The sequence below is a fragment of the Bos javanicus genome, chromosome 4, assembly GCF_032452875.1.
Source record: "Bos javanicus breed banteng chromosome 4, ARS-OSU_banteng_1.0, whole genome shotgun sequence".
Taxonomy (NCBI): domain Eukaryota; kingdom Metazoa; phylum Chordata; class Mammalia; order Artiodactyla; family Bovidae; genus Bos; species Bos javanicus.
The window spans coordinates 29,728,157-29,751,804 of NC_083871.1; positions in this window are offsets into that span (position 1 = coordinate 29,728,157).

Sequence of the window (23,648 nt, forward strand, 5' to 3'; positions counted from 1 at the left end):
TACCACACCTTCTTTATCCATTTTTCTGTCAATGGACATTTAGGTTGCTTCCATGTCTTAGCTACTGCACACAGTGCTGTAATGAACACTGGGGTACATGTATCCTTTTGGATCATGTTTTTTCCCTGGATATATGCCCAGGAGTGGTATTGCAGGATCATACGTAGCTCTAGTTTTAGTTTTCTAAGGAACCTCCATACTGTCCTGGATAGTGGTTGTACCAATTTACATTCCCACCAACAGTGTAGGAGGGTTCCCTTTTCTCAACACCCTCTCTAGCATTTGTTGTCCATGGACTTTTTAATGATTCTGATCAGCGTAAAAGTGATATCTCACCATAGTTTTGATTTGCATTTCTCTAATAACTAGTGATGTTGAACATCTTTTCATGTGCCTATTTGTCATCTGTATGTCCTCTTTGGAGCAATGTCTATTCAGGTCTTCTGCCCATTTCGTGAGTGGGTTCTTTGTTTTGATGCTATTAAGCATCATAAGCTGTTTGTAAATTTTGAAGACTAATCCTTTATCAATCACATTATTTACAAATATTTTCTCTCGATTTGTGGGTTGTCTTTTCATTTTGTTTATTGTTTCCTTTGCTATGCAAAAGCTTTTGAGTTTACTTGGGACCCATTTGTTTATTTTTGTTTTTATTTCCATTATTCTGGAAGATGGATCAAAAAAAGATGTTGCTGTGGTTTATGTCAGAGAGTGTTCTGCCTGTGTTTTCCTCTAGGAGTTTTTAATTATTGGTATCACATTTAAGCCTTTAATCCACTTTGACCTTATTTTGGTGCATGGAGTTAAGGAATGATCTAATTTCATTTTTTTACATGTAACACAGGCCTTAAACGACACTTTAGATGAGTTGGACTTAACTGATATTTTATAGAGCATTCCATCCAAAAGCAGCAGACTGCATGCAGATCCTTCTCAAGTGCACACAGAACATTCTCCAGGACTGACCACATTCTGGGCCACAAGGCAAGCCCTGGTAAATTTACGAAAACTGAAACCATATCAAGCATCTTTTCTGATTACAAGGCTATCAGATTAGAAATAAACGCTATGAGATTAAAAGTAAATAAGAAAAAAAAAACCTCTAAGAAACACAAACATGTGGCAGCTAAACAACATGCTACTAAACAGCCACTGGATCACTGAAGAAATCAGAGGAAATGAAGAATAGCTAGAGACAAATAAAAACAAAAGTACAATGATCCAAAATGTACAGGATGCATAAAAAGCAGTTCTAAGAGGGAAGTTTATAGCAATATACTCTTACCTCAAGAAACAAGAAAAATCTCAAATAAACAACTTAACTTTACACTTAAAACAACTAGCTAAAGAAGAACAAATAGAACCTAAAGTTACTAGAAGGAAGAAAATCATAAATATTAGAGCAGAAATAAATAAAATAAAGACAAAGAAATCAATCACAAAGATCAATGAAACTATTGACAGAAAACAACAAAATTCTGTGAAGTAATTACCCTTCAATAAAAAATTAATTAATTTTAAAAAAGATCAATGAAACTAAAAGCTGGTTCTTTGGAAAAATAAACCAAATTGATAAACCTTTAGCCAGACTCATCAAGCAAAAAAAGGGAGAGGACTCAAATCAATAAAATTAGAAACGAAAAAAGAGAAGTTACAACTGACTCCATACAAATACCAAAGATCATAAGAGACTACTATGAACAACTGTATGCCAATAAAATGGACAACCTGGAAGAAATAGGCAAATTCTTAGATATAGTCTCCCTAGACTGAACAGGAAAGAAATAGAAAATATGAACAGACCAATCACAAGTACTGAAATTGAAACCATGATTAAAAATCTCCCAACAAATAAAAGTCCAGGGTCTGATGGCTTTACAGGCAAATTTCATCAAACATCTAAAGAAGAGTTAACATCTATCCTTCTGAAACTATTCCAAAAAGATTCAGATGAAGGAAAACTTCCAAACTCATGTTAATGAGGCCACAATCACCCTGTTACCAAAACCAAACAGATACCACATAAAAAGAAAACTACAGGCCAATATGACTGATGAACATAGAAGCAAAAATCCTCAACAAAATACTAGCAATCTGCATCCAACAATACATTAAAATATACAATGATCAAGTGGGATTCATCCCAGGGATGCAAGGATTTTTCGACATCCCCAATTCAATCAATGTGATATACCATATCAATAAAACTGAAGAATAAAAACCACATGATCATCTCAATAGATGCATTAAAAAAGCTTTTGACAAAATTTGGCACCTACTGATGATAAAAACTCTCCACAAAATGGGCATAGAGGGTACACACCTCAACATAATAAAGGCCATAAAAGACAAACATACAGCTAGCATCATACTCAATGGTGAAAAGCTGAAAGTATTCCAAGATTAGGAACAAGACAAGGATGTCCACTCTCACCACTTTTATCAACATAGTTTTTGAAGTTCTAGCTACAGCAATCAGAGAAGAAAAATAAGTAGAGGAAACTCAAATTGGAAAAAAAAAAAAGAAGTTAAACTGTCACTGTTTGCATATGACATGATACTATACATAGAAGATCCTAATGATGCTACTACTACTACTAGAACTCATCAATGAATTTGGTAAAGTTGCAGGTTATAAAATTAATGCACAGAAATCTATTGCATTTCTACACACAAACAACAAAATATCAGAAGAAATTCAAGAAGCAATTCCATTTAATAACACATCAAGAAAATAAAATACCGAGGAATAAGCCTACCTAAGAGACAAGAGAACTGTCCTTTGAAAACTGTAAGATGCTGATGAAAGATATAGAAGACAGAAACAGATGGAAAGATATACCATGTTTGTGAACTGGAAGAATCAATATTAGCAAAATGACTATACTACACAAGGCAATCTACAGATTCAATGCAATCCCTATCAAATTACAAATGGCATTTTTCACAGAACTAGAAAAACAAAAAAACTCAAAGTTTGTATGGAGATACAAAAGACCCCAAATAGTCAAAGCATTCTTTAGCGAGAAAAATGGAGCTAGAGGAATCAGGCTCCCTGACTTCCAACTATACTACAAAGCTGCAGTCATCAAAACTATGGTACTGGCACAAAAATAGACATATGGACCAAAGGAACAGGATAGAAAACTAGAAAACCCAGAAATAAGCCCATGCACCTATGGTTAAATAATCTATGACAAAGGAGGCAAAACTACACTATGTTGGAAAGACAAGTCTCTTCAACAAATGGTGCCGTAGTGTCAGGTTTTTCAAAACCCTTCTAGTAGTTGTGTACTGCTCTATCTTGGTGGTTTTAATTTGTGCTTCCCTAATGTTTAAAGGTGGAGAACTTCTTTCCAAGTGCTTCTTTGCTATCTGCAGTGGTCAGCACCCAAGTCGCCCCCCACCACAGGACCCTGAGATACTGGTATTCACATCTCTATGTACTTTTCTCCTAAATTCAATAGGGCTTTGTAGCAAATTTGATTTTCATGAATCAAATCATGAAAATGATTCAACGTGACTTCTGAGGCTAAGTCATAAATGCCACTGTTGCCTCCTCGATTGCTCTTAGCTAACAGACTTTGAGGTAAGCCAGCTGCCATATAATGAGGACATTCAGAAAACCCTGTGGAGGGACTGTATTTCCACTGCACATGCCAAAGGTTCAATCCCTGGTGGTGAAACTAAGTTCCCACATAGTGGACATAGAGGCTAAATTAAAAAAAGAAAAAAGAAAGCTTAAAGAGAAAACCCTATGGAGAGACCCACCTGATAAAGAACTCAGGCCTGCAGACACTAAATTACCCAGCACCAATTTGTCAGCCATGTGAGCCATTCTGAAGGCAGATCCTCAAACCCCAGTTAAGGTTTCAATTAACTGCAGCCCCAGTCAAAAAAAAAAAAAAAACACCACCAGTTAAACTGCGCCAGTTAAACACCAGTTAAACACCACCAGTTAAACTGACTCCTTGATCTACAAAAGCTGTGAGACAAATTTTTATTATTATTTTAAGAAATCAAGTTATTTAGTAAATTATTATGTGATAATAGATAATTAACACACCGTTCCTATATCTTTTCTTTGGTAAAATGTATGCTCATGCCTTCAGTCTATTGTTTTTAATGGGCTATCTTCTTGTTAATGAGTTAAAAGATTTCTTTATATATATCCTTTGGGTGTAAATCCTTTTTAAGATAGGTGTTTATCAAATGTTTTCTCCCAGCATTTTGGCTTGCTTTCTTTCATTTTCTTAACAGACTCTTTCAAGAAAATAAATTTCATATTTTGATGAAGCCTAATTTGTCTACATTTTTACTCTGTGGTTCATGTTTTTGGTCTCATAGCTAAGAAATCACCCTATGAAAGGTCAAAACAGTTTTATCATATTTCTTTTGGAATTTTTATAAACTTAGGTCTTACTTTTAGATATACAATCCATTTTTAAATTCTTAAAAAATACAGTGCTCATTTTTTTCAGGCTAATTATTCTAGCAACACTTCTTAGAAATACTATTCTTTATCCCTTAAATAAATTTGGTATCTTTGTAAAAAAAAAATAGTAATCAATTGACTGCAGTAGACTCTCAAACAATGCAGGGGTTGTGGGAACTGGTCAGTTGCACAGTCCAAAATTTGGGCATAATTTATAGTCAGCCCTCATTGTGCACGATTCTTTCTTGTCTGTGATTTGGTATCTGCATGTTCAACCAACCATGCATCATGAAACACTACAGTATTTACTATGGAAAAAAGTCTATGTATAAGTGGACCTGAGCAGTTCAAACTCAAATGTTGTTCTAGGGTCAACCATACATGGATGTGGTTCTATTTCTAGTCTCTATTCTATTTTGTTTGTCTATTTGTATATCCTTTACCAATATTTTATTACTCTAGCTTTAGAGTATAAATCTTGAAATCACTATGGATTTTCCAACTTTGTTTTTATCAAAAGTTCTTTGGCTATTTTTAGTACTTTGTTTTCCACATGCATTTTATAACATACATTTTTCAGTTTCTGTAAAAAAGCCTGATGAAGTTTTAATCAGGACTCTATTAAATATATAGATCAATGTGGGGTGAATTGAAATCTTTACAATCTTGATTCCTCTAGTACATGAACAATATACATCTCTCCACTTATTTAGATGGTCTTTGATTTTTCTCAATGATTTTTAGTTTTCAAAATAAAAATCCTACACATATTTTATTAGACTTATCCCTATGCATTTTTTATTTATTTTTTTATTATAAACTTATTTACTTAGTTGGAGGCTAATTACTTTACAATATTGTATTGGTTTTGCCATACATCAACATGAATTCATCACGGGTGTACACGTGTTCCCCATTCTGAACCCCCTCCCACCTCCCTCCCCATACCATCCCTCTGGGTACTCTCAGTGCACCAGCCCTAGGCATCCAGTATCGTGCATAGAACCTGGACTGGCGAATCATTTCATATATGATATTATACATGTTTCAATGCCATGCTCTCAAATCATCCCACCCTCTCCCTGTCCCACAGAGTCCAAAAGACTGTTCTATACATCTGTGTCTCTTTTGCTGTCTCACATACAGGGTTATCTTTACCATCTTTCTAAATTCCATATATATGCATTAGTATACTGTATTGGTGTTTTTCTTTCTGGCTTACTTCACTCTGTATAATAGGCTCCAGTTTCATCCACCTCATTAGAACTGATTCAAATGTATTCTTTTTAATGGCTGAGTAATACTCCATGGTGTATATGTACCACTGCTTTCTTATCCATTCATCTGCTGATGGGCATCTAGGTTGCTTCCATGTCCTGGCTATTATAAACAGTGCTGCGATGAACATTGGGGTACACATGTCTCTTTCAATTCTGGTTTCCTCAGTGTGTATGCCCAGCAGTGGGATTGCTGGGTCATAAGGCAATTCTATTTCCAGTTTTTTAAGGAATCTCCACACTGTTCTCCATAGTGGCTGTACTAGTTTGCATTCCCACCAACAGTGTAAGAGGGTTCCCTTTTCTCCACACCCTCTCCAGCATTTATTGCTTGTAGACTTTTATCCCTATGCATTTTATATTTTAATTCAATTTAAAAAATTTTTTAAATTAGGTTTCAATTTTAATTTTCCATTCTCAGTCTAGAAAAATGCAATTGATTTTTGTGCATTCACCTTTTATCCTATGATTTTTCTAAACTTACTTCTTAGTTTTTGCACTTTTTTAGGTTTTTTGTGAGTTCCCATTTAGGCAATCATGTCACCTATAAATAAAGATAGTATTTCTTCCTTTCTAATTTGTATGGCTTTAATTTATTTATCTTACCCAACTGTACTGGCTTGGACCTTCAGTACGATATTGAATAAGAATAATGAGAATATGCACTTTGCTGTTTCCAACTCTTGGGTGAAGGCATTTGTCTTTCACTGTTAAGTAAGTTATGAGCTGTAGACTTTTATATTTATGCTCTTTATCAACTTGAGGAAATTCCCTTCTGTTCCACATTTGCTAAAGAGTTCCCTCTTGATGGTTGTTGACTTTTTCAAATGTCTTTACCTCATCTATTGACATGATCATATTTTCTTTCAGCTTGTTGATATGGTTATTTACATTTACTGATTTTTTGAATGTTAACTAACCCAGCTATTTGTAAAGACCCTCCACAATATAACCTTACTCTATATATATTCAGCCAAATTTTGCAGAAGCTGCAATCACAAACCCTAAGCTGTGGGACCTCCCTATCTTGATCAACTGATGCTCACCCCGACTCATAATCCTCTTTTTCCTTCACCTATCTGGATCCCTGTCTCCCTTCAAGGTCCAAGTCAATTCCACCTTCTCCGTGAGCCTTTCTCCAGTTACCTAAGCTCTCTCTCCATGGGCCAATTATTTGAACATGAGCACTCCTCCAAATATTTTATTGGCAAGAAGCAATATCAAGAAGAAAGAAAAACTGCTGGGGATCAGTAATGGAGATAAATGTCAGTAGAAGAGAGTAGGGTATAATAATATCTGAGTATCACAATTGGCATTTTTCTCCTAGTACAATAATACAGGGAATTTCTAGTTCTAGTTCTGGGGAGATTCCAGTCATCTTATGCTCATAGATAATCCTCCTCCCACCCTCACTGTTGTTGGAGAAATTCCGAAAGACTGTGCTCATTTGCTTTTTTTTTGGTAGAACTGTACAGACAAAGAAAACCTCCTGTTTCTCTGAAAATCCTCTGTAAAAATATGGATAAAATAAAGATAAAATACTGCATTTATTTATTCAATAAATGCCCAGCAGTACCTCGTATGAAACACTGTGTTAAATTTTGTAGGGGAAACAAAGATAAAAACTGTTTGACATCTCTGAATTTAAATTACACATGATGCAATTTATGTATACTTATGTTTACTTATTCTTTCTTGTGTTGAAATCTCTATTCCTCTGTAGTTCCCCCACCCCAGAAACACACAGCTTCCTTCCACCTATGAAAAACTACTATTCAGTATAAAAATACTAAAATATATTATCACATAAACACATTATTAACATCTATTTTGCATAGGTTTACAAAGCCAGTTTTATTATCAAACTATTGTGAAATATAATCCTTAAACTTTAAAAATCATTTTGAATATTTTGTCATAATCTTTGAGTAGAAAACCCACTTAAAACATAGCGAACTGTTTTTAATAAAAATTAAAAATAAAAAGAACCTTGTTTAAAGCCAGCTTTTAGAATTAAAACCATATGGGAGCTCTGATAGTGCAGCTTTTGGCTCTGTCAGGATTCCCTGTGATGAAACTGGCACCTGTTTTCATGAAAGTATTTTGCCACTTATGCTTTCGGACATTTGCGGTTCTGGCCTTAATAACAGTCTCCAGATGATTATTAAATTACCTGGATAAGGAACTGCAAATTGTTAAATATTTATTTTTTAAATTTATTTGTCTTAGTGTGACAAACATAGTACAGAGTAACTGCCTGAGCAAACAAATATTGCCAAATGCTGGATTAGCACTACCCCCTCAGATCAGAATCTCAAGACACAACAGTAAAACTTTGGTGATTTCCATGATCCAAGATGAAAAACAAAGAAGAAAGTCTGATACTGTAAATGATAGTGGGGATTTTTCTCCTTTATATTAAAACTCCACTAATTAAAGTTCAGCTGGAATTTACAGTACTCAATGGTCAAAATCAAATGCATGACTTGAACTACAAACAGAAGTCAACTGCATTGAGTCAGTTACAGACCAGGATACTGGATGAATCCCAGCTTTACACATTACTCACTATCAAATTCTGTGGGCAAGTCTTAATTCTACCTTGAATAATTTAGGAATCATCTGCATGAAAAGTCTGTGTGAACATACTTCCTGCTATCCCCTGACACTCTGATTTTCTGCCATGTTTTTCTAGTTAAGACTTACCAACTTAAAGTAAATAATTCATTAGTTACAGTTAAGATATGATGATAAAAGAAGAAATAACATAAAACAGTTTATAAAATGAATGGTTCAAAAGTCTAAGCTATGTAGAGTCTTCTTCAGTCACTATCTGTAAGTCATCCATGAAAACCGGTACAGGGAGTTCAGAGTATTTCACCTGAGAAGAAATATAGGAATCACCCACAAGAAAGAGAAATACCGGCAGGCGCACGGGCTGGGGACGCGCGCCACAGTTGAGCCGGGCGCGGTCTTTCCAGGTCCAGCCACGACATGGCCACCGCCCTCCTAAGGAGAGTGGCCTCCGCCGTGGGCCCGCTGCTGCAGCTGGGGGGCCGCCCGCTTTCCGCGCTCGCGCAGGGCCCCCCGCGCGCCGGCCCTGCCACTAAAAAAAAAAAAAAAGAAAGAGAAATACCGTATTCACCCTTTGCCAGCTCCTGCAGAGCCATATCACACTGAGGAGGAAATAATCTCCACAAATGCTGTCTTCCCTAAATATAACCTTTGATTCATTCCTGTAAGGTGTGTTTGTTAGGTATGTTTAGTGTATTATTTAAGAATATTCAATTCTTCTATGGAAGACAAGGAAAGCAAATGGAATCAGTGAAACTCATGAGAACTATTAAATATAAACAGTAAGTATAAAAGTAGCTGTGAGACACAGGATTAAGCATAGATTGTAAGTTAGTAACCTGTGAGATACATTAGACATAGATAAAATAAGAAGGACATAATGATAAATACAGGTAGAGATATAAAGAACAAAATACCAAATATTCATATGGCACATGAGACACTAAAACTTAATACTTTACCTAATATTTATGAGGCAAAAAAGAAACCAAATATTTATGAGATACTTAATGCTCATGGGCTTTAAAGTTGCTCCCCACCCACTGGTGACATTCATTCTGGCTCACAAGACCTCTGCAGATAAAATCTACAACTGCTCAGCCAGCTATTGGGCAAGTTACAGTTGTGGCCAGAAATATTTGCCCCTGTGTCTCTCCTATAACATAAGAATTTATTGACTTCAGGCACTTTTCATTGGCTGAGTTCCTTGCTCACTCTCAACTCTGGTCCTTGTAATTACGCTAACAGCTGACTGACAAGGCAGAGAGAAAGATAAGACATAGAAAAAAATGTATAGCACAGAATTCACATATAGTGGTCCTTCCAACTCTCTACCCTTTCCTTAATGTATAAACCTATCCAATCTCTTTCTCTCATTTCTCACTCTTCATTTTAAGTTGATTCAACACATCCTAAGCTTTGATGATTTGAGTTTAGTCTCCGAGTCTTTCTGCTATGTGACCTCTGGGAAAGCTTCTCTGGTTGTATACTTGCAGGCTTCCGTTGAATCAAGGTAACTTTCCCATATGACACTCCATCCCCACCACCTCCAATGTTGACTCTCAGCCTTGCTGTCCTGTTTGGTGTAGACTATGACAGGTATCTAAGGAGTCCAGGAAGTTCTTGTTGATGCTGTTGAGCTCTGGCCTTAGACCCTATTGCTGTCATCTGCACCTAAATAACAAAGCACTTCCCTATACTTGAGGCACTTTTTATCAAGTAGATTAATTTTCCTTACATAATCTCCCATTTCTTTCTGATGTTTAGGTTGCCCGTTTTCCATTTTATTAGTTTTGTCATAAATATTTTTTTATATTTTAGATCATTATTGGAAAAAAACTTTTATTAATTATTGAGTCTTCCTCCCACTCCTATTTCTAGTCACACAGTTTCCTCCTCCACAAAGACCAAATATTTTCAGTTTTTTGAGTAGGAGAAAGTAGACCAAAAAGAATGACCCAAGTCACTCAACCAAATTTAATTTTTACATTATTCCAAAGTCTAGAGAGGAAAAAAGGAAATAATTTAACCAATTTATACCAAAAAACATTTAAAGCATTTTATTATTATAGAAATAGTTAAAAGTGGCTTTTTGGTACTTTGCATCATGTAAAGGAATTTTCAAATTATGTTTTGATAATCATTGAAACTCCTTGAGATAGAAATATAGTAATACTAGATGTGTAATCAAGTTCCTTAACCCCTATGTGCCTCAGTTTCCTCATTTCTTAAAAATGAATATACTGATAGTACCTATCTCAAAAGGTTGTTATAAGTATTAAAATAACTAATGCATGTGAAGTGCTTAGAATAAATGCTTAGTACTTAATCATTTGAATCTTTTCTTTTGTAAATTGTTCCTATTCTTTTATGAGTTCTCTAGACATGTTTATTTTTTAAAATAACGCTGTAAACATTCACCATTTATAAAAGACATAAACCAGTTATAAAGATAATAATACTTAGAGTTAGACTTTATTGAACTCTTGCCATTTCCTAAGCATTCTGCAAAGTACTTTATCTAGGTAATCTTATTTAAAACTCAAAACAACCTTATGAGTAGATATGTTATTATGTCACTTTAACAGATAAGAAAATGGAGATTTATCATGTTTAATTAGTTTCCCCAAGGCCTCAAAACTGGAAAGCAAAGACATCTTACACCAATGAATTTATCAACTTCTGTCTCTAAAGTTCATAGTATTAATATTGTGTTTAGTGCCCTTTGTCAAAACATTTTCTTTTTTTCTTTTTTTTGTGGAGGCTCCGCATAGCATGTGGAATTCAGTTCCCTGAACAGGGATCAAACCCATGTCCCCTGCAGTACACTTAACCACTGAACCAACAGAGAGGTCCCTATCAAAACTTCTTAAATATTTCACACTCTATAATTTGCCTTTTAGCTTTCCTTAATTATGATACACAAATGTTTCATTTTATGTAGTAAGGTCTAACAATGTTTTGTAGTTTCTTTCATTGTTTTTATGATTAGAAAGTCACTTTCCACCCTAAGATAAGATATTCTGCAATATTTTCTAGTTGCTTTAGAGTGTTTTTAAACCACATTTAATTCATTGATCAATTGGTATTCATGTTTTTAATATGAGGTTAGGGATAACTTGATTTTCACCTCCAAATAATTAACCAACTGTCCCAGCACCATTTATCACATAATTCTTTCTTTTACTAATATGTGAATTCACTGTAATCACACAAACTGAAGGTACATTTTTCTTTATAAATTTGAATTACAGGAATATGAAAACATTAGCAAAGCATCATTTGAGCAGAAAATTCAATACCTACACTTTAAAATCTCAGAAGAATATGGTAATTGCAAAAAGAGAAGTAGGAAAAAACGATAGACCATCTATGTCCCCATGCTGCAGGGTGCCTATAGCACAGTGCTGTGTATTCTTAAATGATGACCCTGCCCTGTGCAACTCTGGTCTGTGAAGCCCTGTAAACAGCACCTGGTTAGTTTGGGCTTCCCCAGAAGACACCTCCCTCTCCCCTCAAAATTCAAATGGAGGTGGTTTATTTGAGAGGTAACCTGAAGAAACACTGGTAGGCAAATGGGGAATTAAAAGAGAAATGGAAAATGACCAAGGAAGAATGCCTTATAAAACTCTACTGCTATGGGCAAAGTTTAAGCCTAAGTCATGGTAGACCTCACTCCTTGGAAATGTCTACCCTAAGGATGAGGGACCTGGACATTTTATGCAGCAAGTCTCATCAGTCTGGGGTTAAAATCTACTGGCAGTGGTGTCACTTCTATAAGTCCAGATGACCTGGCTTCAGCAGCCAGATGACTGCAGAGAGAATGTAGGGTGCACTATAATAGTGAGCTCGGGGAATTGGGATAGGGACTTCGGGCTTCTTTCTGCTCCACTGCTAAATAAAAATGCCATTAGTCAGTGTTCATCTCAAATGAGTTACTGAATTATGAGAAACCTTTAGGAATGAGTCCCTTGTGATTGCAGTGATAGAAATATGACTACTTTTCAGTATGATCTATCCATCTACTTTACCCATTCTATCTATTCTAGGGTGATTACTTATTCTATCACTCTGTCAATCAACTCTCGTACTACTTTGATATTTTAACCGCAACAGTTAGGTATTTTAGGACAAATCCTTCTTTTTTATATTTTTCTTCAGAATGTTGTTAGTTAATCTCATTCTTCCAAATGAAAATCAGATTTTTTGCCTCAAGTCCCACACCCATCAAAGACAGAAATCCTGTTAGGGATTATATATTAGGATTTTTTAAAAAATGAATTTAGTAAGAATTAACCTCTTAAGGGACAAAATCAGTCTTCCTGTACAAATCTTCAAATTGAACTCTTTTTTTCTACCTCTTAATATATTGTTGTAGCTTTATTTATAGGACACAAAAATGTTTTGGAGGATTATTTCTGGATATGGTATATGGCTTTCTTTTTTGCTATTCAGTAAAGAATATCCCATACCCTCTCTTTATTATATCTTTTAGTTAGGTATAAAGCTGTATATAAGAAAGTCATTGATTTTTAAAACTTCCTCTTATTTTATCCAATCTATCTTTTTAATTCTAAGCATTATTTTCATGTGCTTCTCTAGGTTATAACCAAATCATATGTAAAAATTATCATCTTCCACCTACATAAAATTCTATCATTGTTTATTTCTTTGAATCAAAGCAGTGTCTCTAAGGAGTAATATCCTTCTGGGATAGTAAGAACTTATTCGGGTCTTATTAAAATCATTATCAGTTTATTAGTGTGAATTTACTAATCAGATCCTTTATAGGAGGATATTTAATTGAGATAATGTATTAAAGGAGAAAGAAGAAAATATACCAGCATTAAAAAAAGGCTGGGGTTGTTTTAAGCCCGTGGAGGTAAGATACAAACAAACCTATTAATGTTGGCTGGGGAAATACCAAACAAATCTGTTCTGTCTTCTACAATGATAATTAGGCAAGGCTCTGATCTCCAGTGGCCTCCCCACTTATCAACCTGGCCCCTGTCCAGGTCTCCATCTAGCTACTGCTTTCACTCCATTTGATGACAAGAAAGAACACAGCAAGAATTGCTTTCACAAGGAGCTTGGCTCAATACCCACGCATTTCTGAACTGCCTTTGGCTGCATGCTTGGGATATGAAGAGTATAAAATTCTGGATCTGATTATTACACAGCTAGATTATAAAGCATTTTGCTAAGCTTCTGGAGGAACGCTAGGCATAAAAAATAAAGAGATTAAAAAACAGCTTCATTATTTTTACTCAAGAATACTAAGTATTGAGTATTTTTTTCAAAAAGTACAGAAATTTAACTTACAAAGAAATACCTTTAGGTAGAATTTCAGCAGCATTTTAACTAACTGTAAATGACTAGAAGGAAGAAAGTCTCTATTTGCAAATTCAAAACTTCTCTTACTAAACACTATTTGATTGAAAATAAGGATGGAAGGAAAGGAGGGAGGGAAGGAAGAAAAAAAAATGGAAGAAATTCTTATATAACCAGTTATTCAAGTGATTTTTTTCAATGAAAAAATTAGATCTAATTCTCATTTTTGTATTTTATTTTCCTTTAATCATGCCTTTCTGTAAGACATCTTCCTGAATATCTTTGAGGGAAAATTACTTTGGGGATTCTCCAGATGGAAGTACCATTCTGAAAGCTAAAAAAGGTTTGAGAAAATTATCACCTTTAGAAAATGTAAAGCCTTTGTGTGTGAAATGACTGACATGCAAAACTTGTTTTTAGACCCAATAAACTAAGATTTTCCAAAATTATTCAGGACTAGTTTTAAGTCTTTGGTAAATGAAATAAGATTAACAGTCTAATGTTTTGGAAATCACTAAACAGAAAATAGAAAGTCCTAAAATGTAAAGGTAGAAGCACATATTTCTTAATTGGAACCAAATTAACACTGTCTGTATGTTTTTATTCAGCAAAGGCAAGCCCTTAAAATCCCATATATTAAAGAACAGTTTATTAGACAACAGTATATAAAATGTTTAATTACAGATATTTAAATATAAAACTCAGTGAATAAATATCATTAAATCATAATTTAAATATATTCATTTTTAATAACTTTCAATGGATCAGAGTTCTTATGCAAAATGTTGATGAACACAAAATAAGTCAGAGTTTGAATCCTGACTTGCTTTGAAAAAACTCAGATTAACTTACACAATGAAGCCAATTGCAAATCAAAAGCTCTTTTAAATATATTTTACTGAAAAAAATTTTCCATATTCTCTAATCACATAAAGGCATCTAACACTTTCAGTATTTTGTGCTATTTTAGTAATGCAAGTCACTCTTTGTATAATGAAAATGGACTTTGGACACTGGAAACTCTCAAAAATAACAGAGCTATTAAATTTTTTTTTTTCCTACCAGTCAGTGCAATAAATGCCTAGCAATACCTTCACCTTGTAGTTGAATTCATTAAGTGCTCCAGAATAATTTTCACAATTGTAATTATACAATTAATCTAAAAACTCAAGTGTAGTATCACATTTTAAAATCTTTTCTTTATAAGGCTACTATTCTATAATATTTTGGTTCCCTTTCATTTAACAATGAATTTGTCTGGCCTTCGTCCCTGGTAACTAGGAGGTATCCTCTAAAGCTTTGGATTTTTGCAGTTATGGGGTATTTTTGCTATTCATGGTGGGCCTTTAAAACCACACTCAAGTTTACACTAATTAGGTGACTCTTGGTAGATCCTTTGATAGTTTACGCCAACAAGATGACTTGGGTTGGTCATGCCAGAAAGACAAACAATGTGATTAGAGGATTAGTGCTTTTAGCCAGGTGACACCACCTCGGCCACTGAAGAAGAGAGAGGGACTAAAGACTAAGTTTAGTCATGTGAACAGTGGTGCAATCAATCATTCCTATGTACTGAAACTGGAATGAAAATACTAGACAAAACTGGGATGAACTTTGCTAAGTGGCAATACATATACTGTCATACGCTACTGTGCTGGTAAAGTAACATGTCCTGACTCCTCAGGCAAAGGACAACTGGAGTATTGTGTTTGAAAACCTCCCAGACTTTACCCTTCAGATCTCTCCCTTTGGTTGGATGTGATATGTATCCTTGTTGTAATAAAACTATAAGTATAGCACTTTCCCTGTGTTCTATAAGTCATTCTAGCAAATTATCAAATGCTGGGAGGAGAGAGGGAGTGAGAATCCCTAAATTGGTATCTAGCTGGTCAGAAGTGAAGGTGGTCTAGAATTCCTTTGTAGTCTATGTCTGAGATTAGGGTAGTTTTTAAAGAGGACTATGAGACCCACCCCACTCCAGTACTCTTGCTTGGAAAATCCCATGGACAGAGGAGCTTGGTACGCTGCTGTCCATGGGTGGCTAAGGGTCAGACACGACTGAACGACTTCACTTTCACCTTCATGCATTGGAGAAGGAACTGGCAACCCACTCCAGTGTTCTTGCCTGGAGGATCCCAGGGACGGGGAGCCTGGTGGGCTGCCATCTATGGGGTTGCACAGAGTCAGACACAACTGAAGCGACTTAGCAGCAGCAGCAGCATGCTCCTAATCTGTGAAGTTAGGCTTGGTTGGTATCAGAATCCATTGCAGTCCTTTTTAAATTAAAATCATGTCACATTCTACTTGTATACTAAATTCTTATGTCTTTTCTTCTTTGCTTTCTCTCTTCTATTAGTGATTAATAGCCAACTGTAAGACTGGATATAGTGGGTTGTTTTTTTTTTAAGTATAATTGGGTTAAGGAGGTCACAAATGGTACTGTTACTTTTCCCCGTTTTCTTCCTAGGTGGTGGGGTGATATTCTTACATCAGGATTAATTTATCTAAGCCATGTTTCTACACAGCATCTTACCTAAGTAACTATCTCAATCTCCTAAAGATAGCTTTTTAATCTTTATTTTTTAGAAACCCTTTACTTCTAAAAGAAGCTTCTAATCATGATTTCTTATGATGATTATCAAATAAACTGATTTTAAAATATTTTTCTTAAAAAAAAATTTTGTTTTCTTATAATTTAGCATTCTTTTGCTAATTTATTAGATCAGCTCTATGTCAAAGGAGAAATTCTTCTGCCTGACAGCTAAAAGAAATGTTTAAGTATACTATTATCTTAATAAACAGATCTTAATTTGTATCAATAATATACAGTAATAAACAAATAGCAATAGTATAATGAACCTCTAGAATTACTCCATCTCTTTTCTCTGCTAGAACACTCAGATATTACCTAGGAAAGTATTCAGGTTACAATAGTCTCTGAGGTCCACATGAAATATCATATATGAACTCCTGGCTAAAAGAAGTAATTTGCCATTGATGGGAAATGCATGAGATTTGAAGTTCCTTAGGTTATATAAAAGGTTCCCTTATCAAATAGTGTTCTCAAGGAAGATTCTAACTGCAAGAATAAACAAAGAGATCCTGGCATTTCCCCCACCATTATCAAGGAAGTTCATTTCTCTGATTTTATTTTTTAAGACGAAATTTCAAAAAAGGAAAAGATCAAAAAGCCTTACCATGTATAATAGGATCAGAGAAAGTAACTGTCTTTGATATGGGCACAAGGAGCAGTCTATCAGGAATGTTAGCAGGAGCACACAGTTCACTTACCCAAGCCAAAACCCAGTGTCAAAAGTTGTTTTCTAAGAATCTAAAAATGATGAACCTATGTGATTCATGTAAATGAATTTAACAACTGTGTCAGGAAATGTTTGTTATTTAATTCTCACTCCATTTTTGTGTCTAGTAACTTCAGTTACACCAAGGGTTTGAAAAATGAGGAACTGAGAAGCAGAGTCATACCAACTTTATAGAAGCAATTTAACATTGCATATTGCTTCATTTCTCAGGAGATGAATCGCTTGAAGTAGTTATTTAAGGTTAACTGTCTAAGAGGAAGAGAATGTGGAAGATTGACTAAAGCATGGACCATGTGCCTTCTCATTCATGGCTAGCTTTTCTTTTTTCCCAGCTTGCTTCTTAGACAAGAGGTAAATTTTCAGGAAAAGACAAGTGCACTCACACCTTCTTTTTCTGCCCAGCTAACTTTTACTTCAAATAGTCATAACTGTAGCTCAGTTGGTAAAGAATCCGCCTGCAAGGCAGGAGACCCCAGTTCAATTCCTGGGTCAGGAAGATTGTTGGAGAAGGGATAGGCTATCCACTCCAGTATTCTTGGGCTTCCCTTGTGGCTCAGCTGGTAAAGAATCCACCTGCAATGCAGGAGACCTGGGTTCAATCCCTGGGTTGGGAAGATCCCCTGGAGAAGGGAAAGGGTACCCACTCCAGTATTCTGGCCTAGAAAATTTCATGGACTCTATCGTCCATGGGGTCACAAAGAGTCAGACACGACTGAGCGAATTTCACTTTCACTTTCAATTGCAGAATACTGGAGGGAAAACAAACAAGATGATCAATATTGGGGCATACTTATCTCCCTTTAGAGTAAGAAATTTCAACATGCCCTTGCTAAACCTAAATCTTTGTTCTTCATGTTTATTTCATCTTCCCAAAGACACTATTCCTATTTATTTGGTTTGTTTGCTCATGAAGTCCTGCCTTCTTCATCAAAGGAGTTGGAACACTTTAAAGCCAGAGTAAACCCAATAAAAATACCTATACAGTATGAATGAAAAGAAAAAATCTACACAAACAAGCATGCAAATAGACAATCTAGACCAATAAGCAATCTTAGTTCCCTTAGTTGGCTTCTGAGTTTCAAGGTAAAATAAAAGAAGAATATAATCACTCAGTTCTCACTTCAGAGAAAGAGAAGGTCACAAGTCAGGTTCTCTAGGAAGGAGACTTCCAGGCTAAGATTTGTATTTAGGAAGTTTAATGACAGGGGCAGGTGCTCCGGGGGAGTGAGGGAAGTCCAGTGGACAAAGACAGAAGTTGGACTATGAAGCCAACAAACATAGACCCTCCTGTGGGGAGCACTGAAGCTGGGGTGGCTCTTCAGAGTTCCAGTTGGATAACGCAGGCTTTATACCTCTCATTCCACCCCCTCAGATTGGGCTGTCACTGATGCAAGCTATTTCTGGGAAGTGGAGTAAAGTTAGGCCAGGTGGCTTGCTTCAACAGAGTGCAATGAGGGTAGATGGGAAGGGCCTTAGCTGCAAGTCATCAGCTGTCAATTCTCCCAGGAGATTTGTTATGTGGGCTTCAATCCTGAAGGTCATGGTTTTGGTTGCACCCGTACTGTTTACTTACAAAAGAAAGAAAACAGATTACTCTCTCTGGGAAAGCAAAGTTATTCCAAAACAGGATGAAAAATAAATTATTTTCATTACTTGGTATACAGAAAACAGAGTAATATGATGGAAAAAATTCTCACCAATTGCCCTACAGGAAACATGGTTAACAGATTTCATGGGATTGTTTTCCACAGTATCCTTGATAAGAGAATGACACTAATATACCTCTCCATGAGATTCTGTAAAGGTGAATCACAATCCTGGGACCAGCTGGTGATCCAGCTTCATTCATTCATTCACTTGTCCCTCTATTCAAGAAATATTTACTGAGTTCCCACTGTGTACAAAACACTTTGCTAGACACAAGAAAAATTATGAGATGGGGGAAAGATCCAAAATTGCAGACTTTAATCAAAGAATCACATAATGCTGCTGCTGCTGCTGCTAAGTCACTTCAGTTGTGTCCAACTCTGTGCGACCCCATAGACGGCAGCCCACCAGGCTCCCCCGTCCCTGGGATTCTCCAGGCAAGAATACTGGAGCGTGTTGCCATTTCCTTCTCCAATGCATGAAAGTGAAAAGTGAAAGTGAAGTCGCTCAGTCGGATCCGACTCTTAGCGACCCCATGGACTGCAGCCTACCAGGCTCCTCCGTCCATGAGATTTTCCAGGCAAGAGTGCTAGAGTGAGTACAAATGTGAAATCACATCTTTGAAAATTATACACAAGAGAGGTTCACTCTCCAGTGTTATCAAAGCTTCTAACAGTGAAAACTGACCTGGTTATGAAGGTCAGAGATGCCTCACTAAGGAAGTTGTTATTTTTCTGAAAGGTGAAGGCAGAGTAGGAGCTAGCCAATGTAGCAGAAAAGGGCAACAGACTCAGCATTAGAAGGGACCACAGAACACCAAGAAGGCTGGTTTGGCTACAAGCGCAGACAGATGCTGAGGGCAAACTTGAAAGAAGATAAAACGATAGCAGGAGGGAAAAGCAACCCAGGCAGAACCTTGTAAGTTACATTATGGAATGTGGTCTTCATCTTGAGAGCAATAGGAAAATCATTCAAGCGTTGGAGTATGTAGGTAGTGCTCATAAGATGTTGAGTGAGGAGAAACTGCTTGTAAGACTCATTTGGAGGATTATTAGTTCTCTATGGTTGCTATAATAAATTAGCACAAATTTGGTGCTTAAACCATACAAATTTATTACTTAAAATTTTGTTGTTCTGAAGTTTATAATGAGTCTCACTGGGCTAAAATCAAGTTGCCAAAGGGGTTCATTCCTCTCTGGGGGCTCTAGGATAGAATCTGTTTTCTTGCCTTTGCAAGCTTCTAGAGACTACCCACAATCCTTGGCTTACAGCCCTCTTCCATCTTCAAAGCTAGCAATGGCTAGTAGAGTCTCATATCACACTGCTCTGCCACAGACTAATGTGCATCCCTCTTTGACACATAAGTACCGTTTTGATCACACTGGGCTCACTCAGACTATCTAGGATAATCTCCCGAATCTCAATATTAGCTAATTAGAAAATTTAGGGCTTCTTTGGTGGCTCAGATGGTAAAGAATCTGCCTGCAATGCAGGAAACTTGGGTTCAATCCCTGAGTCAGTATGATGCCCACGTCTCCTGCATTAGCAGGCAGGTTCTTTACCACTACTGCCACCTGGGAAATAAGCAATTGTGTGATTCAAGCAAACACTGTCCTCAATTTGCCACAACTGAATTCTTCATCTCTCCAAGAGTGATGGAAATTTGCCATAAACCTGCTTCTTAATTCTGATTATCACATGGTATATGAAAGTCTTAAGAAAAAAGAGATGCCTTTTGATATTCAATAAGGGGCTCCACATTGGACCAGACTTCAGACTTTTTGTCTTAAAGGAGATATTTTGAACCTTATAGAACTTGTCCACTTTCATACAGAGTCTTTTCATAAGAAATATACAAATACCCCTCACAGATTTTAGAGTAAAAGGCAGGAAAAAATTATCTATTGTTGAAATATATGAAGCAAGACTAAGCATAGGCCTTCTGCAGTACTGAATGTCTTTTAGGTTATATAATGCCTGTATTTCATGTTGTGTGATTTAGTTCCTACCTACTGAAGCAGATATGGTATTACATATCACTAATCCTTTTCCTTTTAACTTAATAATTCTGTTATAAATTAAGATAAACACAATGTGCTTATAACATAAAGTTTCATGCTTGCATTTATTCAAGTTTTACAAACTAAAAGTATCTAACCAAGTAGTATTATTTAGCTTCTCTCCTTTTAAAAAAAAAAAAATATATATATTTTTTGGGAAATTGTCTAAATTTGTTTGGCTCTACCAGGTCTTAGTTGCCACATGCAAGATGTTTAGTTGTGGCATGTGGGATTTAATTCCCTGAGCACGGATTGAAGCTGGGCCATCTGCATTGGAAGCAGAGACTTAGCCACAGAACTGCCTGGGCAGTCCTTGAAAATCTTAAAGTTTAAATCACCTTTTGAAAGCAAGGAAGATTGGAGAGACAACTCTTACTTTTAAGGGCTTACCCTTAAATGCAATTTGAGATAGTTGCCAAAACTTTCAAACAGACTTGTTAGGACTAAAATTATTAAAAAACAAAAAACATTAACTTCCATGAAGTTGACTATGTCTTCTGCATGGGGTTTGCAATTCTCTGGTAATATATCTCTGAAAATTACTTTGTTAACTATAAATGATATAGGTAAACAATGATTATTCTTCAGTTATAACAATCTGGACAGAAACATGAAATTTGTTAAACAATTTCTACACACACTCACACACACACACACACACACACACCCCTCACACATCAGATGTTCTACTTCAAATATGCAACATGGAGAAGTAATTTTGGCAGATGGTCCTAAACATTCTCCTCCTTAGACGACCATCTGGCTTAAACATTCACCTCATGGTTTTCAATTTCTCATTTCTATTTTTCTTTTTTTTTTTATATTTTTCAAAAGAAAATCAGTGTCTAAATTTACAACAAAACGGAAAATAATGAAACTGACTTTTACCTAGTTGGAGCACTGTTTTTTTGTGGAATCTTACAACTAGTGAGCCATATATAAGAATGAGTGTGAATGAATATATCAAGAGCAATACAGAGTTCAAATCAATGCAAAGCAATACAGAGCTCATGCCTCACCTTAAACATTATTTTTGTACCATGGAGGACAGAGTAGTATTGGTAGGATGTGGTACATGGCATGAAAAGAACCAGTATTCTTATAAAAATGGGAGAAATTCATTCTCTGGAGGAGAGAGAAGAAAGAATTAAAGAAGGCTTCATGTACACCATGTTACAGCAGCACTATTCACTATAGCCAAGACGTGAAAGAAATCCAAGTACCATCGACAGTTGAATGGATAAACAAAATGTGATAAATACATATTAGGGCTTAAAGAATCTGCCTGCAATGCAGGAGACCAGGGTTCAGTCTCTTGGTTGGGAAGGTCCTATGGAGAAGGAAATGGCAACCCACTTCAGTATTCTTGTCTGGAGAATCCCATGGACAGAGAAGCCTACAGTCTACGGTATCGCAAAGAGTCAGACATGACTGAGAGTCTAACACTTTCACTTTCTTTCAAATACATGTAGTGGAATATTTGTTGTTGTTGTTCAATTGTTAAGTCATGTCTGACTCCTTGAGACCCTATGGACTCTAGCATGCCAGGTCTCCCTGTCCTTCACTATCTCACGGAGCTTGCTCAAACTCATGTCCATCATGTTGGTGATGCCATCCAACCATCTCATTCTCTGTCGTCCCCTTCTCCTCTTGCCTTCAATCTTTCCCAGCATCAGGGTCTTTTTCAATGAGTTGGCTCTTTGCATCAAGTTGCCAAAGTATTGGAGCTTCAGCATCAGGTCTTTCAATGATATTCAGGGTTGATTTCCTTTAGGATTGACTGGTTTGACTTCCTTGCTGCTCCAGGGAGTCTCAAGAGTCTTCTGCAGCAACACAATTTGAAAGCATCAGTTGTTTGGCACTCAGCCTTCCTTATAATCCAACCCTCAAATCTGTACATGACTACTGGAAAAAACATAGCTTTGACTATATGGACCTTTGTTGGCAAAGTGATGCTTCTGCTTTTTACTTTGCTGTCTAGGTTTGTCACAGCTTTTCTTCCAAGGAGCAAGAATCTTCTAATTCCATGGCTGCAGTCACCATCTGCAGTGATTTTAAAAAGGAAGGAAATTCTATCACATGCTGCAACATGAATGAACCTTGAAGACATTAGGCTAGGAAAAACAAGCTGGTCACAAAAACCCAAACACTGTTATGACTCCATTTATATGAGATATCTAGAAAAGTCAAATCTTAAAAACAGAAAGTAGACTGCTGGCTGCCAGGGGCTGGGATCAGGGTGAAATGGGGAGTTGTTTAATACATAGAATTTATAGATAGATATATATATATATAGAGAGAGAGAGAGAGAGAATATATATAGAATATAGAATTTATTTATATATATAGATATAGAATTTTCTATTTACAAGATGTAAAAGTTCTGGAGATTGGTGCTTCACAACAATGCAAATACATTTATCACTACTGAACTGAACATGTAGATATGATTAAGAGGATACACTTCATGTTGTAAGAAATCTTCAGAGAGAAAGATCTTTTGAATTAAAAAATAACATGACTAATTACAATAAGCTGGTGGAAGGGGGGACAATTCTAGGGAATCTTAAACCAAGAGAACACCTTGGGAAAAGGATAGAATTGGGAAGACACAGAATAGTCACAGACCAGCAACTAGTTTAGGGTGGGTCATATTCCATTTACTAATAAACTGAATGATGCAACTGGAAATGAAGATTTGAGCCTATGGTGGACATTTATTTGTCTGCACAATACCACCTGTGCATGACTTGTCTGCACAATACCATTTGTGCATGACTCTCATCTGTGCATGACTTGCCCCCCTCTTTCATTTAATCTTCCTCAATCCATATGGTTTGGGTAGACTTAACCTCAGATTTCAATAATAAGGGCATCCCCTCCCTCAAATGTATATATACATATACAGAAATGGAGCATTTACATTCCTCTCTAGGATTCTGTAGGAACTATCAGGAAAGAGGACTTCCCTGGTGACTCAGGCAGTAAAGAATCTGCCTGCAAT